Below are 14,426 nucleotides of genomic sequence, written 5' to 3' on the forward strand. Positions count from 1 at the left end.
GATGTCCCATGTTTGTAGAATACACACAAGACAAATGAAGGGACAAAGTCCCTTTTTCATTAGTAGTTAACCCAACATGGCCATTTGATAATGGGCAAATTCAGGTAATACATGAAGACATCCAAGCTCAAGAGTGACTTGAGAAGAACTTAGACCAAAACCCTGCATCTGGACAGCCCCAAACTTTGGGATGATTTGAATTCAGACCTAGAACCAAATTTATGATTGCCTTCTACCCCTGTGACTGGCTGGACTGGGTAGATGAGAGCAAAGAGGCAACAGAAGTAGAGCTAGAAAGTGACAAGCTTAATAAAAACCAAACTATAGCTATGCATTACTGGAAGTGGCTACAGCAATCACCGTCTTCTCAGGCTAGTTTTGTTCTTATCAAATGGTTTCTATTCTTTCTGCAGGCAGGGAGCTCAGACAAGCCCCTCAACATACTTTCTTAATTGCTTCCTAAGACAGAGGCCTTTCCCCCTTTTGAAGCAGCATCACACCCTTTTGGAGCTAGCTGCCTGTGGAACTTCCCCCAGAAAAGTCAGCACGATTACAACATTTAGTTATCACCCGCAGTTGATGTCCCAGGTCGGGCACAGGGTAAGAAATGGCCAGGGGAAGAAAACGGAGGAGACTTATGCCAGTAGTGCGCTTTATGCCTCTCCATGGGTAGTGCTAAGTCCTCCTTGGGTGGATAACATCCACGACTCAGAGAAATGCTTCTGCAGGGGAGGGCATTGCTTATTAAAATATATATCAGGTGGGAAGACATGGAAAACAGGATGCATGAAGAACCATGGAAAACTTGCAAGAGAAGCCCCACTTAGTACCAAGGCCCAGTGGGAACTAGAATCTTTTGATCATAAAGAGGTAGCAGAAGATCTATTTTATTCTTACAGCCTCCCTTTACAACTCAAGTAACATATGCACATGTACACATAGATACACAATTAATACATGGGGTCCTCTGTAACCCAGGTACTCTGACATGCACATTCAGGAAGGAGCATGCTTCAGAGTGCAGCACCTACAATCTCCTCCTGGGATAGTCACTTGGGTGAATGTTTCTTGTTCAACAGTTACTCAGCAAGTATCCTTGTGCAGGAATGTATTTTCTTTAGGTCTGAGTGAAATGGTTGATGAAGTTTCTTAGGAAAAGAAATTATCTGTAGGTGAGGAAATAAAGCTAACTTTCCCAAGTGTTCCTTAAAAATATACAGTTCTTCCTTTTCCTCTTTCTTATGATTTCATTTTGTATTCTTTAAACAAAGGGAATTATGGTAGTGTGTGGCTTTGTATTTACATTGACTAAAGAAGTTTCGGTGATAGTGCAGCACCTTGAACCCTGGTAATTTTAAGATTTTAAATTATTTATTGATAGGCAAAGCATATTCGTATGTCACTTTGCACAACAGATTTGCTTTTTGTTGCCAGTTCTGCTTCCACTGCTTCAGATTCTGTTACTGACTGTCATAAAAACATCACATAATAGGAACAGGCAGGTTAGTCCAGAGTGGAGTTGTTAGCCCACTGAATCTTCATTCTTTTCTTTAAAGCCACTGCTATGCACAAGTACAATCTGGCACCTCTGTCCACCCCCATCCAGGTAGAAATGTGCAATCAAAACATATTAGGAGCTACCTGGAAAGGGAGTATTTGCATTTTCTTCTTTTATTGCTGATTAGAAAGGACAGCATGTCAAAAGCAGAAAGAAGCTGTCCCAAACAGCTGATTAAGAATTGTTCCGCTAAACACCTCCTTACATTTAGTACAATAAAGGAATACAAGTCTGAAGGGTAGCTATTTCTGTTGAGGTTTGGGTTCCTTTGTATTAACCATACATATGGTGAAGTATTCTATTTGCATCTGAAACAGTGCAAAAAAAGGAAAGTTCAGCACTGTCAGCTAACAAAGATCACATATAAATAAAATGTTCAGCTAAAATTATTTATTAGCCCCATTAACTGGTTTTGCTTAGGAATAGAAGTGGTGTGTAATAGCTCCAAATTGTATAATGTTAGTAAATTCCATGATTTGCTTCACAGTGCAGTCTGGTCCCCTCAGCTCCACCCAGCTGCTTTCTGAAGCACAGTAGAAACATTTCTATTTAAGAAACAATACTGACAATGGACCTACTGTACACACTAGCATGCATCCATGTAGGTAGTAAGTATTACGGAGACAGCAGAAGACGGCATGAAATTATACTGTAATGACAAAAGCCTTAGCATAGCATTCGCAAAACCAGTAATACTAATAAAACAAGGCACTCCCATGTAGCTGGATTTCTGCTTTGTGATTTATTTTATAGGAAGTACAGTGCTCTAAAGGATAACTCACACTGCTCATAATAGCCAGTTTGTCTTTGAGTGCCAATGCAACTTAACAAGACTTAACAACAGAAAACCCTCGACGTTCGGACTTTGCCTTGTAACTCTTCCTTTCCCTGCCCCCTCAAGATAAATTCTCCCTTGCCCATCCTTAAAAGAAAAAACACCAGGCAGTAGTAATTCCAAGCATAAGATGTGTGCCCTCCTTTGTGCCACACATTTCTATGTGCATACAGGCTGAACAAACAGAAGCAAGAAGCTTGAGAAATGAGAAGTTGTCTTACCCCGGTCTCGTGGAGAATTTTTTCAGCTGCAGAAGGCAGGTGGCGAGTGTGCTTTCTGAGATGCAGTCGGGATGCTTACATTTTCTGGCAGTGGGAAATGAATGCCCATTATCAGCCCTGATCTCTCTTAACAGGCAATGCACAAGAAATGGGTTTACAAAGTACGGTGGCTATGTTGCCCTCCCTCTCTTTCCCTTTTGTGCATTTACTCTCATGCACAGGTGGCTTAGAATGCCCAATGAATTAAATGCTCTGCTAGGAGATTATTAAGGAGAGCTGGAATGGAGATTTAACTCTTTCTACCATATTGGACACCATCAGTTTTGTATCCTGGAAAGGGAAGAGAAATAGCAGCCATAGAAGTGCTGTCCTTTGGGGACAAGTTTGACAGTTCACGTTCATGCCGATTTTTCAGCTTTTCAGCATTTATAAAATTCCTACTTTGACTAGCTTTTAAGAAAGATCTTTGACAAAATGATAGCCTGTTTAATCTTTTCCTTATATCTATACCAGAGAGGTTTCAGCTCCGTAAAAAAGAATGTCTTGTTTTCTATACATTTAATGCCTAAATGTAGTGCATAACATATTTGCGATGCTATGCAATTCTCAAATTAAATATATATGAGTGAAGCAACGTATGTATTTTGCAATGCACCTGCTAGGGAACTAATGAGAGGCACTTCTTTTTAACTGACTTTTGTGAAGTGTTTGCAGTTCATGTCCACTAGGTTTCCAACAAAAGGCAAAGACTTTTAGATAAGTTGGGAAAGGCTAGAAAATACCTGCAGAGCCATCCACTTACTACAGCTCCTGTAGACCTGCTAAGAACTTAGCTACTGTCAACAAGATAAATACACATTTGGCACTACTGGCTAGAAGGGCCAAGAACTAATATTTCCCAACCACACTGATATAACTGTTATTAATTAGTACAGCTTAGCTTATTTTTGTGCAAAGGAATTTGTCACTCTGATGCGTTTCAGTATTTCTCTCCTACCCTGTTTCTTTCCTTCTCTAGGGACCAGGAGGGGCTGCCTACTCCAAACTTCAGCTAAAAGCAAGGCAGTGATCAGTACACTTTGCTGGCAGCATTTCCTTGTATGTACACAGTAGAAGTCTAAAAATAAGCCGGGCTGGATGCAGAACCACAGATAGGCCCATAATGAAGCCTCTACTAGCAAAGTTGATGGGGAATAGATTTGATAATGCTGTTTGGCACTTTCACAGAAAATGTGGCTTCTTCAAAGTGCCTCATAAGCTTTAATGACTGGATGCTTACATGTGCCTGGAATAGGTTCTTAGCTCCATTTTACAGAGAAGGCAAGGTTACACAGGCTAAGTACAGACAGTCAAAAAGCACAAGGCAGAATTGATTCAATCTTTGCAAGTTAGTCTAAACTGCATCAACTAAATTGATAAGCCAGAGAACAAACATTCACTTTTGAATCCAGAAATGCAGCCACAGGCCTGCAGTGGCTCAGGCCAGATGCTGAGGGGAGTTTGAGCACACCTCCCTGCTGGGCTGGAACAGACAGATTGGGTCAAGACTAGCCTGCCCACCCTGCAAAAGGGGGTTGCGGGGGCTTGGAGGGAAGGCACAAAGCATCATGGGATGCTGGATGACTGAGTTAACTTGAATCTGGAAGGGATCTGGGACAGAAGGTCAATAAATTGATTTAACCAAAATCAGGTCAGTCCGATACTGCATCCATCCAAGTTGATCTTAAACCAGTTATGGCCATGTTGAAAGTGGTTTATGTGCACTGAACTTCTGTTGTGTTACAGATTTGAACTGGTTTCTGATCACTTATACTGGTTTATGTGTAACTTCTGTCCCTAGCCACAGGGAGTCATCATCACAACTAGATTAGCAGATATCAAGACTTGGGGGGCAGGCATTATGCTCAGCATGACTGATTCTCTGAAGAATACTGAACATAGGATTTCACACTGTGATTTCTGCCTTAAGTCTGTAGCTTTGGTTAGAGCTAGAACATCTCCTTCAGAAAGAGACAGTTGGTCTCTATTAGAGACTAAATTGATGGAGGCTCCACCACATCCCTAGGTGAGTTGGCCTAGTGGTAAATTACCTTCCCAGCTAAAGTTTGCACCTTCTTCTCATTTGAACTTGTCTACTTCCAACCTACAGCCACTTGATCACCTTTTGCTTATTTCAACTTGATGAAAGGTCCCTTTACCTCAGAAATCTCCTTTGGCATGCAAGTATCTATAGATTATGATCAAACTACTTCCTATTCTTCTCCTGAAAAACTAAGCAGCCTGACTTTTCTAGGTCTCTTTCTAGGCAGCTTTCCCATACCTTAAATTGTTCTTGTATTTAATCTATGATTTTAGAGGGTTTCCAAAATGACAGGCAGATAGCTAGGGCAGAAGTGGAACTTTCTGAAGCATTCATAGCAAAGAAAGGGAGCGCTTGCTCATTACCATCCTTCCTTATTTGTTATCCCTGTTTCACTTTTCACAAATTGTAGGCTTCAATCCTGCAATCTCTTTCACTGCCTGAAGGGTGAGGGGAGCTGTTGACTTTTGTGTTGTTTGCTGCCTAAGAACCAACCTCTATAAGTTCTTCAGGGCAAAGAGGGCTTGCCTTGGTTTGAAGAGTGCCAATACACTTTCATTTACTAAATCATTATATTAATGACATTAACACAGGAATTCCTGGTCCCCAGTATGATGCTCAGACCTCTAGCTCTTATTTGTCTTGCTTTTGGATGTGTAGTGGGCAGCATGCCAGCAAAATTAGCACAAACATTTACTTAAATTAACCATGGAATATAGGCCATGTTATTACTTCAGGCATGCATTTTTGGACTATAACAATTAAGTTCCATTAAAAGATCCTCCCACAGACTGACAATATCTAGGAAACAGAAAGTGTTTCAGGAATGCTGATGATTATTAAAAAAATGAGTGGGGGGAGGGGGTAGATAATAACGGGAAAAGGGTTCACAAGGACCTTTTCTTATTCTTTATTAAAAGAATGAATAGGGAAGCAGATAACAGGAAGAGAGCTCCCTTATGTGCTTTATTGAAAAGGGATAGACTTAAGCATGTGCCTAAGAGTGTTGTTAAATCATGGCATTGGCTCCCAACGAGACATGAGTTGAACTCTATTAGAAAGGTTCCCAGTGCAAAATGAATCCAGTCCTTCAACACTATTACTGTCTATTCTGAATTGAAGGGGTCAACTCCCTGGCACTGCCCTCTGCATCCTCACTTGATGTGTGTTCATATTGCAGTTCATCAACAAGGTTTATTAGGAGGCTTAATTGGTTTGGGTTAGCAGGCATTTAAGCCAGTCCAAAGTAGTTGAGAATGCAATCAATGAAAACATCTGAACTCATTAAAAATGTGGACACAGCATAACTTTTGTAGATGGCTAATTACCTGCTTTCTTTAGCAAGTAGAATTAATTGCCTGAGAGGTGGCCTGAAGAAATATGAAAAGAAAAATAAGAGCAGAATTACGTCGACCAGACTACAAAAAAGCAGATAGCAACATATGAAAGCTTAATTTCCTGTTAAAAGGCTACAGCATAAGAGCGACTTCTGCTCCTTTGCCTAATACGTAGGTGGGACCCCAACATATTTTTAACCTTATCAGATTTTAATATAATTTTTAGATAAATTCTGAGTTCTTAGAATTCTAAAGCTTTTCACTATTGCATAAGATTGGATGTCACAGGTTGCTATGCACTTAAAGGTGATTTCTGAAGAGATGGGCCCTTGAAGAGTAAACATTTCATGGGGTCTTTTTCACACCTTGGCTTCTCTTGCCCTGATCTGGGTTTAACAATGTCCTCAAGTTCAGTTCAGGCTCTTGTACAAGCGAATAGTGTCTCACAAAGTCAATTCATTGAGTTGCATCAGGTGCTTTCAAGACCAAACTGGAAACAATGTGAAGAAGGTTCACCTTGTGGTAGGGTGGCCATCATAGAGGACAGTCCGGTTGTCCTCTGTCCTCTATTGATACAAAATCAGATGTCTTCATGTCCTATGTTTCTCTTGAAGAGAAACATAGAGGACATAAAGGCGTTGGGTTTCATATCAATAGAGGACAGAGTAGCAGAAAACTGGAATGTCCTCTACGATGGCCACCCTACCTTGTGGACACAACATAATGGACACCAGGAATGGAACAAGGACATTAAATGTCCTCTCCATATCCCCTGTTCCACACTACCTGCTTGTTGTCTGGGACCTGCAAACCTATTTTTACGTCTCCTATTTCCCATCCTCTTTGCGTGCGAGCAATCTGGTGCTAGTTATTATCCCATGCATCTCCATAGGTTCCCTGGGTGTCAGGTGGGATGTATGGGGGCACAGACTGTCAGCTCTGCCAGTCAACTACAACATGTTTTTGAAATATTGACAACAATCTTCAAATAGCTGGTAGTGTTGAGGTGATGTTGTTGCCATGATGATCCAGGAGATACATGAGAGGAAAGAATTCTTATGAGTGATCTCTTTTATTGGACCAACTTTATGGCTGGTATAGACACAAACTTTTGGGTACCACAGTACCCTTCCTCAGGCCTTTCAGTTCCTGATAGATTTTCATCAGGAAGCTGTGGGTGTTTAGTACTTTAGTGCTAGGCCCTGATCTGGTATGGCGAACAGGACAGACAATTTACTCTTATAGGTGGGAGTCAGTTTGTGATCAGGATCCAAAGGAGCACCAAAATGAGTCCCACAGGCAATTTAAAATGCTGCTGTACAGTCATGAGAACCTGAGTCTTCTGACTCCCAGTGCCATGCTCTAACCATTTGCCTGTGTTGCTGTCTCATTGGCTTTGGGGAGCACTGGGGGAGGAAGGGGGGAGGGAATGTCCTGTTCTGCAACCTACAGGAGTAGGGGGAGGGAGAGGAAAGTCTTTTGGGTCCTGTAGATGGTTTCTGTGGGTTTGGAGAGCTGTGAGGTTTAAATAATGAGCTGTTTTACTTAAGGTGCCATTGAGTAATGGCTCAGAGAACAAACAGATTCCAACATGGGCTGGTTTAGTTGAAATGTGATTAAAGAGCTGAGGCTCCAAAGGCAGACTGTAATGCCAATGCTAATTTCATGTAACACATTAAATTAACGAGGACAGTGGCTCCTGAGAACCCTGGCAAATTGGAAATTGCTTGATGCAGAAGCGATGCAATGATAACACAGTTAATTTTGCCCAGGGAGATGATGATAAAATAAATGGCTTTTAGATTAGCTGTCATTTAAAGTGAAACATCTGCCTGTAAGAGTCAAACACCATCCTCACTGATGCACATTCAAAGCCATTAATACCAGTGGGTGACTGCAATGAGTTTGCATCAGTGGAAGCCATGGCAGTGTTCTTCCCTGTGACATTATATATGGAAAATACAGTCAGCAAGAATGAGAGTCAAGAGGCTACTTCAACAGGGAAATGTCCATTTCCAAAATGTGTTGGTAAAAAGCGCGCGTGCACGCACGCACGCACGCACGCACTCACGCACGCATGCACGCAGCGCTATATTTTGGAGTCTTCCAGCAGAAAAGTGAGGAAAAGCGAAAATAATGGTGGGGAGAAGAGATTAAATGGGGTAAAAACCCAGCCACCTGTTTTGAGACTCACGGAAATTGGGAGCTGCTTCTGTTTAAAATTTTGGGCAAAGCTTGCACTTGAATATTTGCCATGCCTTCTAATCTCTTTCTTTGCCTCCTTGACTCTTAACACTTAAGGTCAGAAAACTTTATTTATGAAACACTGTTTGGGTTATAAATGTTTTAGCAGCTGCTTTCCCTTTTATATTCTTATGAGAAACATTGGATAAATACTTTATAAAGATAGGGATGTGGAGTGTGTGTGTTTCAGAGAGACATCTCTAGTCATTATTGCAAAGCTTTCCTTCATTATTCATTACTTCATGACAATGCCTGATGGTGTGTTTTCATCTCCTCAGCTTGTTTGCTTCCCCATGCAGAGTGCTGATAAATTGCAATTACTAAACCTTTACCAATTTATAGCTGAGGCTGCATAATAGTAAAAAGAGAGCAGAGTCAACAGAAAAAAGAGGAATATTAGGTGGATTCTTGCCTGCAGCTTAACATTCAATAAAATATAGATGCTCTGGGGTCTTTGGGGCTAGTACAGCTTTAAACTGCCTTCAGAGCTAATTGGCATCTTGGCTTTACTATGCACACAGCACAAGTAGGCCAGAAGCTCTTCATTACACCAGTATTAATCCAGGCTAAAGCTGTTTGACTTCTCAGTTGTGTTGGATTTATACTAGCAGAAAAAGAGAATATGTCCCAAAGTGTTTTGCCTGGGAGACCTATAAGAAGAGTTCAAAGCAATGGGTAGCCTATAATTTAAGTGCAACCTTCTCTTCACAGCTCTCTTGCCCAGCCCCATGCAGCTGGAGTGACTGGTTCCCATGTATCACTCCTTCTGCAGAAAAGCAAATAACCCCATAATCTTAGAGAATCACAGTTCATACTTCAGGAAACATACAGAATAGCCCTGCCACAGATTTTTTTATCTAAACATTTGAGGAGAAATGGAAATTATTTCCTAATACAAAAATATCACCCATATAAAATGTCTAATGACCAAGCAGGAGTGTAGGAGACCTGGATTTAAGGACTGTCAAACATTCACTTGCAACAACTGCAAATCATTGGAATGTCATGATACATTAAAGTTAGTATGTGTTAGGAGATAACCCTCTCATGAAAGGGAACAACTTTGCAACACCACAAGGGCATTTAACATGGACTGAACTACTTGAACATACATCTGCTCGGATTTTAACTGCACTTAGTAAGTGTTAAGTTGAATGTGTGACACTGCCCATAGTGCCTGGAAGAGGAAGGCGCAATCTACTGCTAAATGTCAGCTGGTACATGGTGCATAGCTACTGCTGACTGGGGAGGCAGGGCTGGAAGAAAGAAGGACAAATCCTACTGCCACAAAGGGAATTCGAAGTCTTTGATTTGGACTGGACATGGGGGCTCATACAAGACCTGCATGCAGAGGGCCTGACATAAACAATGCAATTCATCTCCATCTTTCTCCAGATACGACTGCAGAGTACTGTGGCTTGAGCACACATTCAGATGTGGCATTCATCACAATTCCATTGTTTGAGTACTTTAGGGTTAGGCTGTGACACCCGTACACATGTTGAGCATTGCTAACTCAAGTGACGAGTAGTCATAGTCCTACTAGAGTTGATGCGACTCTTCCACTGGCTTTAAAAGGAGTTGGAATGGGTCCCAAAGCTTGTTAGTATGAAGGGCTGACCACTAACCCAGAGCTGTAACCAAAATTATTTTAAAGGCTAATTACTGAGACTTGAAAGGCCTTGGAATCTCAATGCAGACTTCCTTTCTAGAACCTGAATAAAAAATGGATATTTTAAGCAGATTTAAATTCAATATTAGTGGCGACTGCCAAAGTACAGTGTAGACTAATGTGAATATGTGAGTGTATTTTATGTGCCCACATGTGTGGCCTCTGGAGACATGGCCTGGACAATTGCTAGAGTGAAGAGAAATCAGCTGATTCTACTTGCTCTCAAGTTCCCGCAAATGCAGAATTAAAGTGGATTGACGGGAGTGTGAAATGCTGTTTAGCATTCATAATGATATGACGTAACTAATCAAACCCCTCTAGCTGTGACTAATAGAAAAGTTCTATTTGATATCCTAAATATATTAGTTGGAAGAAAGATGCCATAACAGATGAATCAGGAGCTCAGGCCTGGCCAAAAGATAAGAGCTTTGAGCTTTGATCACAATAATTTAATTGGTACAGAAAGAGGAGAGGGGAGATTTGTGTGTGTGTGTGTGTGTGTGTGTGTGTGTGTGTGTATGATAATGGTTAGGGCCTGTTGAGAGTGGCAGTCATTAATCTGGACCACAGCTAGTAGAGAAGAAGCTCCTACATGACTTCATAGTACTTAAAAACCCCCCATAGTGATAGGAACCTGAAAACAGATTTGTCCCAGTACAACTCTGCACCTGGCAGGGGAGAGTATTACAGGATGGAATCTGGCCCCTATGTTTAAAGGAAAACTCCTGTAGGCTAGTAAAAATGTGCTCAAGGCACAGGATTTAATTACAAAGCACCACTAACAAATACCAAAAGAGCGTCTTAGAAGCAGGACGGTCTTCTAGCAGCACTGTCCAGGGGTTTAGGACATCTGGCTTCTATACCAACCCTGCTATTGGCTTTATAGGTAACATGGGTCATATTGCATCACCATTCCCTTCCATGTTTTTGTGCTTTCTCACCACAGAAAGGGTTAGCAACTTAATAGGCTCCTCCTGCATTCAGATAACTCCACAAACTGGGGCCTTAAGGCAAACACCCATTCCTGGGAGATGCACAAGAACATTTGGAGAGCTAGTCTCTTTGCTGAGAGCAATGCTATTAAGGCATAAATAGACTATGGAGAGCAATCTGCTCTCTTCTGCCTTGGGGATGTAGGGACTCATTCTCACTGCTATTGCTACTGATTTGTACCAGTCGTAAGTGAGTGGAGAATCAGTCTCCTGGTCTCTCCAGAATGAGGTTAATCCAAACGAGGTCAATTTGGGCACTCATGCCTTTTCTAGATTTGACTAGATACCTTTATTATTCATGAATGCCTTTGGGGCAGCTCTCTTTTCCTTAAATTGTCTTTAAAAGTGGCAAACTGCAAGTGCCAGAGAACAAGGACAAGAATGTATATGAACCCTGCAAATGGTGAGAAGGGAGCAAATTTGCTAAAGAGAAGCTCTCAGCTAACTGACAGATTGTTCAGAGCAGAAGTGGCAACTAAAAGAAGAGATGCCAACACAAAAGCTGACATGGGAAGTCTATACAGCAGGTTGGTCTAGTCAGTCAGAAAGGATAAAGAAAAAAACCTTCTGAGGAGATGATACTGATATACAGTAAAATTCTTACCAGTCTATGATTCCTGAAGAAAAATCAGTATTCTCATCAAGGCTATTTCTTTTAGTTTGCAAGGGTAGCCAGCATGAGTCTAAAAATATAATTTCATGCTTGGAAAGAAACCGTACTATGGCTTTCAATGGCAATCAGGAGAAATAATTACTCATCAGTGTCCCCAGTGTTAAAAACGGATTAAACGTTCTTGACCTTGAAAGGGGCAGAAACACAAACTCACCCTACCTGCACTCTCAGGGTAGAACAAACAGTTATGTAAAAAGTCTAAGGTTACTGTTCTATGTCTGCTGGGTTGATTGAGTGGGTAGGGAAGGAAGTTTTATTTGAGATTACTGTCCTTCAGAGAACAGAGTAATATATCCGGAAAAAGGATGGATTTGTTTCAGTTCCCTTTTAATAGAAATCAAAGTAGGGAAGCAGCCTTTGTTTCCCAGCATTGCTTTAAACTTTGTTGACAACAGCAGTTTTTACTCTCCTCCACAAGTATGTTGTCACATTTCATGGAGTCAATAGTACTGGATATAGAAAAGGCCTTGTAAACAGGTTCCCTGGAGGTTTGGTTAAACCAGTGCAAAATGAATGTAAACAACTGCTGTTCTGGACACAATGCATCATTGTCCAGGGCACTCAGATCTGTAGACGGCATGTGTAATGTTCCAAGATTGGATTTTGCACCACCTTTGCGTGGGTCTAAATGATAATGCAACATGACGGAGGGAGGGGAATGACAACCTGAATGGTACTTCCATCCTAGAGGTGTAACTAGGAATTTTAGTCCCCTTCATGGCAGTGATGGCAAGGTCCTCATCATCACTGGCTGCCATACTTGCACCCCTCTCTAAGATGGTGCTTGGGGTTGGCATCCTGATCACCTATGCCTAGTTATGGTACTGTTTCATCCTGTAGCCAATGCAGTGTTCTCTGCAGTATGGTATCTACTCACTCTAGGGTTACTCCATAGTGGTGGGACTTTCCAGTATTTCCTCCGTGGAACATAGTATAAAGCAATACTATGACAGTGCTGCTAACCCATGTTGGATATCAGGAGTTTGGTGAATGTCTTCTTGGTCCCTTGGGTCTTGTCTTACAGTTTGTGAACTCCTTGGAGCAGGGACTGCTATTTAATGTATGTTTGCACAGCACCGAGGGCAAGTTGGCTCTTGCTTTGCTCTAGGCAACACCACAGTAGCAGTTCTGAATAAGAATAATGATCTAAAATATAGGCCTGTCTATCCAGGCTCTCTCCCTGACCTTCCTGTGGGTCAGTGAGTTATGGCCCCTTTTAAGCCACTCCTTTTAAAGCGGTCCTTTCTCTTTAGCCTCTAACCATTTTTCTGTATAAAGCAGTGATTGTCAACCTTTTTCATTTGTGAATCCCTAAAAAAGCTTCAAATGGAGGTGTGGACCCCTTCGGAAATCTCTTACTGACAAACTTGTGTTACAAATGAAAATAAGAACAACAATAACAATAATACAATTTGTGAATGTTTCAGTCTTAGATCACAGAATCAGAGAAAATCAGGGTTGTAAGGGACCTTAGGAGGTCATTTAGTCCAACCCCCTGCTCAAAGCAGGGCCATCCCCAACCATATCATCCCAGCCATGGCTTTGTCTAGCCAGGTCATAAGACCCTCCAAGGATGGAGATTCCACAACCTCTCTAGGTAACCTGTACCAGCGCTTTACTACCCTCTTGGTGAAAAGGTTTTCCTAATATCTAACCTAAACTTCCCTTGTTGCCAATTGAGACCATTGCTCCTTGTTCTGTCCCTGCTACCACTGAGAACAGTCCAGCTCCATCCTCTATGGAACCACCCTTTAGGTAGTTGAAGGTTGCTGTTTAATCCCCCCAGAGTCTACTCTTCTCTAGACTAAATAAGCCCAGTTCTCTCAGCCTTTCCTCATAAGCCATGTGCCTCATCCCCCTAACCTTTTTTGTTGCCCTCCACTGGACTCTCTGCAGTTTGTCCACATCCTTTCTGTAGCGGGGGGCCCAAAACTAGACACAGGACTCCAGATGCAGCCTCACCAGTGCCAAAAAGAGGGGAATAATCACTTCCCTTAATCTGCTAGCAGTGCTCCTACTAATGTAGCCCAGTATGCCATTAGCCTTCTTTGCATGTGACTTTTGGCTAATATTCAGCTTACTGTCCACTGTAAGCCCCACATCCTTTTCTGCAGAGCTGCTGCTTAGCCAGTCGATCCCCAGCCTGTAGCAGTGCATGGTGTTGATCTGTCCTAAGTGCAGGACTTTACATCTGTCCTTATTGAACCTTATGATATTTCTTTTGGTTCAATCCTCCAATTTGTCTAGGTCTCTCTGAATCCTAGCTCTACCCTCCAGTGTATCTACTATTCCCCTAAGTTTGGTGTCATCTACTTCCTTAGACATTGAAAGATCTTCAACATCCAATTTGTTTTGGTATTTCATTTTTATTGATACTAAGGGTGAAAACCCATTTTCATGTAAGTATGTGGTGGTGAATGCCATCAAGACTTTAATGACTTATCTGTTAGATCAGGGCACTTCTTTTTTATTTTCGACCAGAACTGGGCAAGAGGTTCCTGCTCTTTCCTCCATCACAGGATAACTCAAGTAATTGCTCTTTGTCCTCATAGATTCATAGATTCTTATCACCAGGGGTGGCTGCAGGTGGTCCCTTCTCACTGTTCCCTGCCATGGTGCCTCCCCAGTCATGGGAGGCACCAGTTGTTCATGACTTCCTTGGTTTTGCTTGAGATGCATCGGTTGATGCATGCCAGAGTATTGTTTGCCTTGCTGGCTACAGCATCACACTGATGGCTCATGTTCGTACTATGGTCTATTATTACCCCAGGTCCCTTTCAGTCATAGTTTCATAGTAGCTAGGGTCAGGAGGGA

At 41.8% G+C, this 14,426-nt stretch overlaps 1 protein-coding gene and 1 long non-coding RNA gene across 2 annotated transcripts in view; one reads left to right on the top strand and one right to left on the bottom strand.

Moving 5' to 3' along the window:
• The window catches only part of MMEL1 (membrane metalloendopeptidase like 1), a 79,018-nt gene extending 76,226 nt beyond the window's left edge, over nt 1-2,792 (bottom strand). The window contains exon 1 of the mRNA XM_019493957.2: nt 2,615-2,792. The gene's annotated coding sequence lies outside the window, so the exon portion shown is untranslated. The remainder of the gene's footprint in view (nt 1-2,614) is intronic.
• The window catches only part of LOC109284718 (uncharacterized), a 64,856-nt gene that overhangs the window by 39,846 nt on the left and 10,584 nt on the right, over nt 1-14,426 (top strand). The gene's annotated exons all lie outside the window — the stretch shown is intronic.

The sequence above is a fragment of the Alligator mississippiensis genome, chromosome 13, assembly GCF_030867095.1.
Source record: "Alligator mississippiensis isolate rAllMis1 chromosome 13, rAllMis1, whole genome shotgun sequence".
Lineage (NCBI taxonomy): Eukaryota > Metazoa > Chordata > Crocodylia > Alligatoridae > Alligator > Alligator mississippiensis.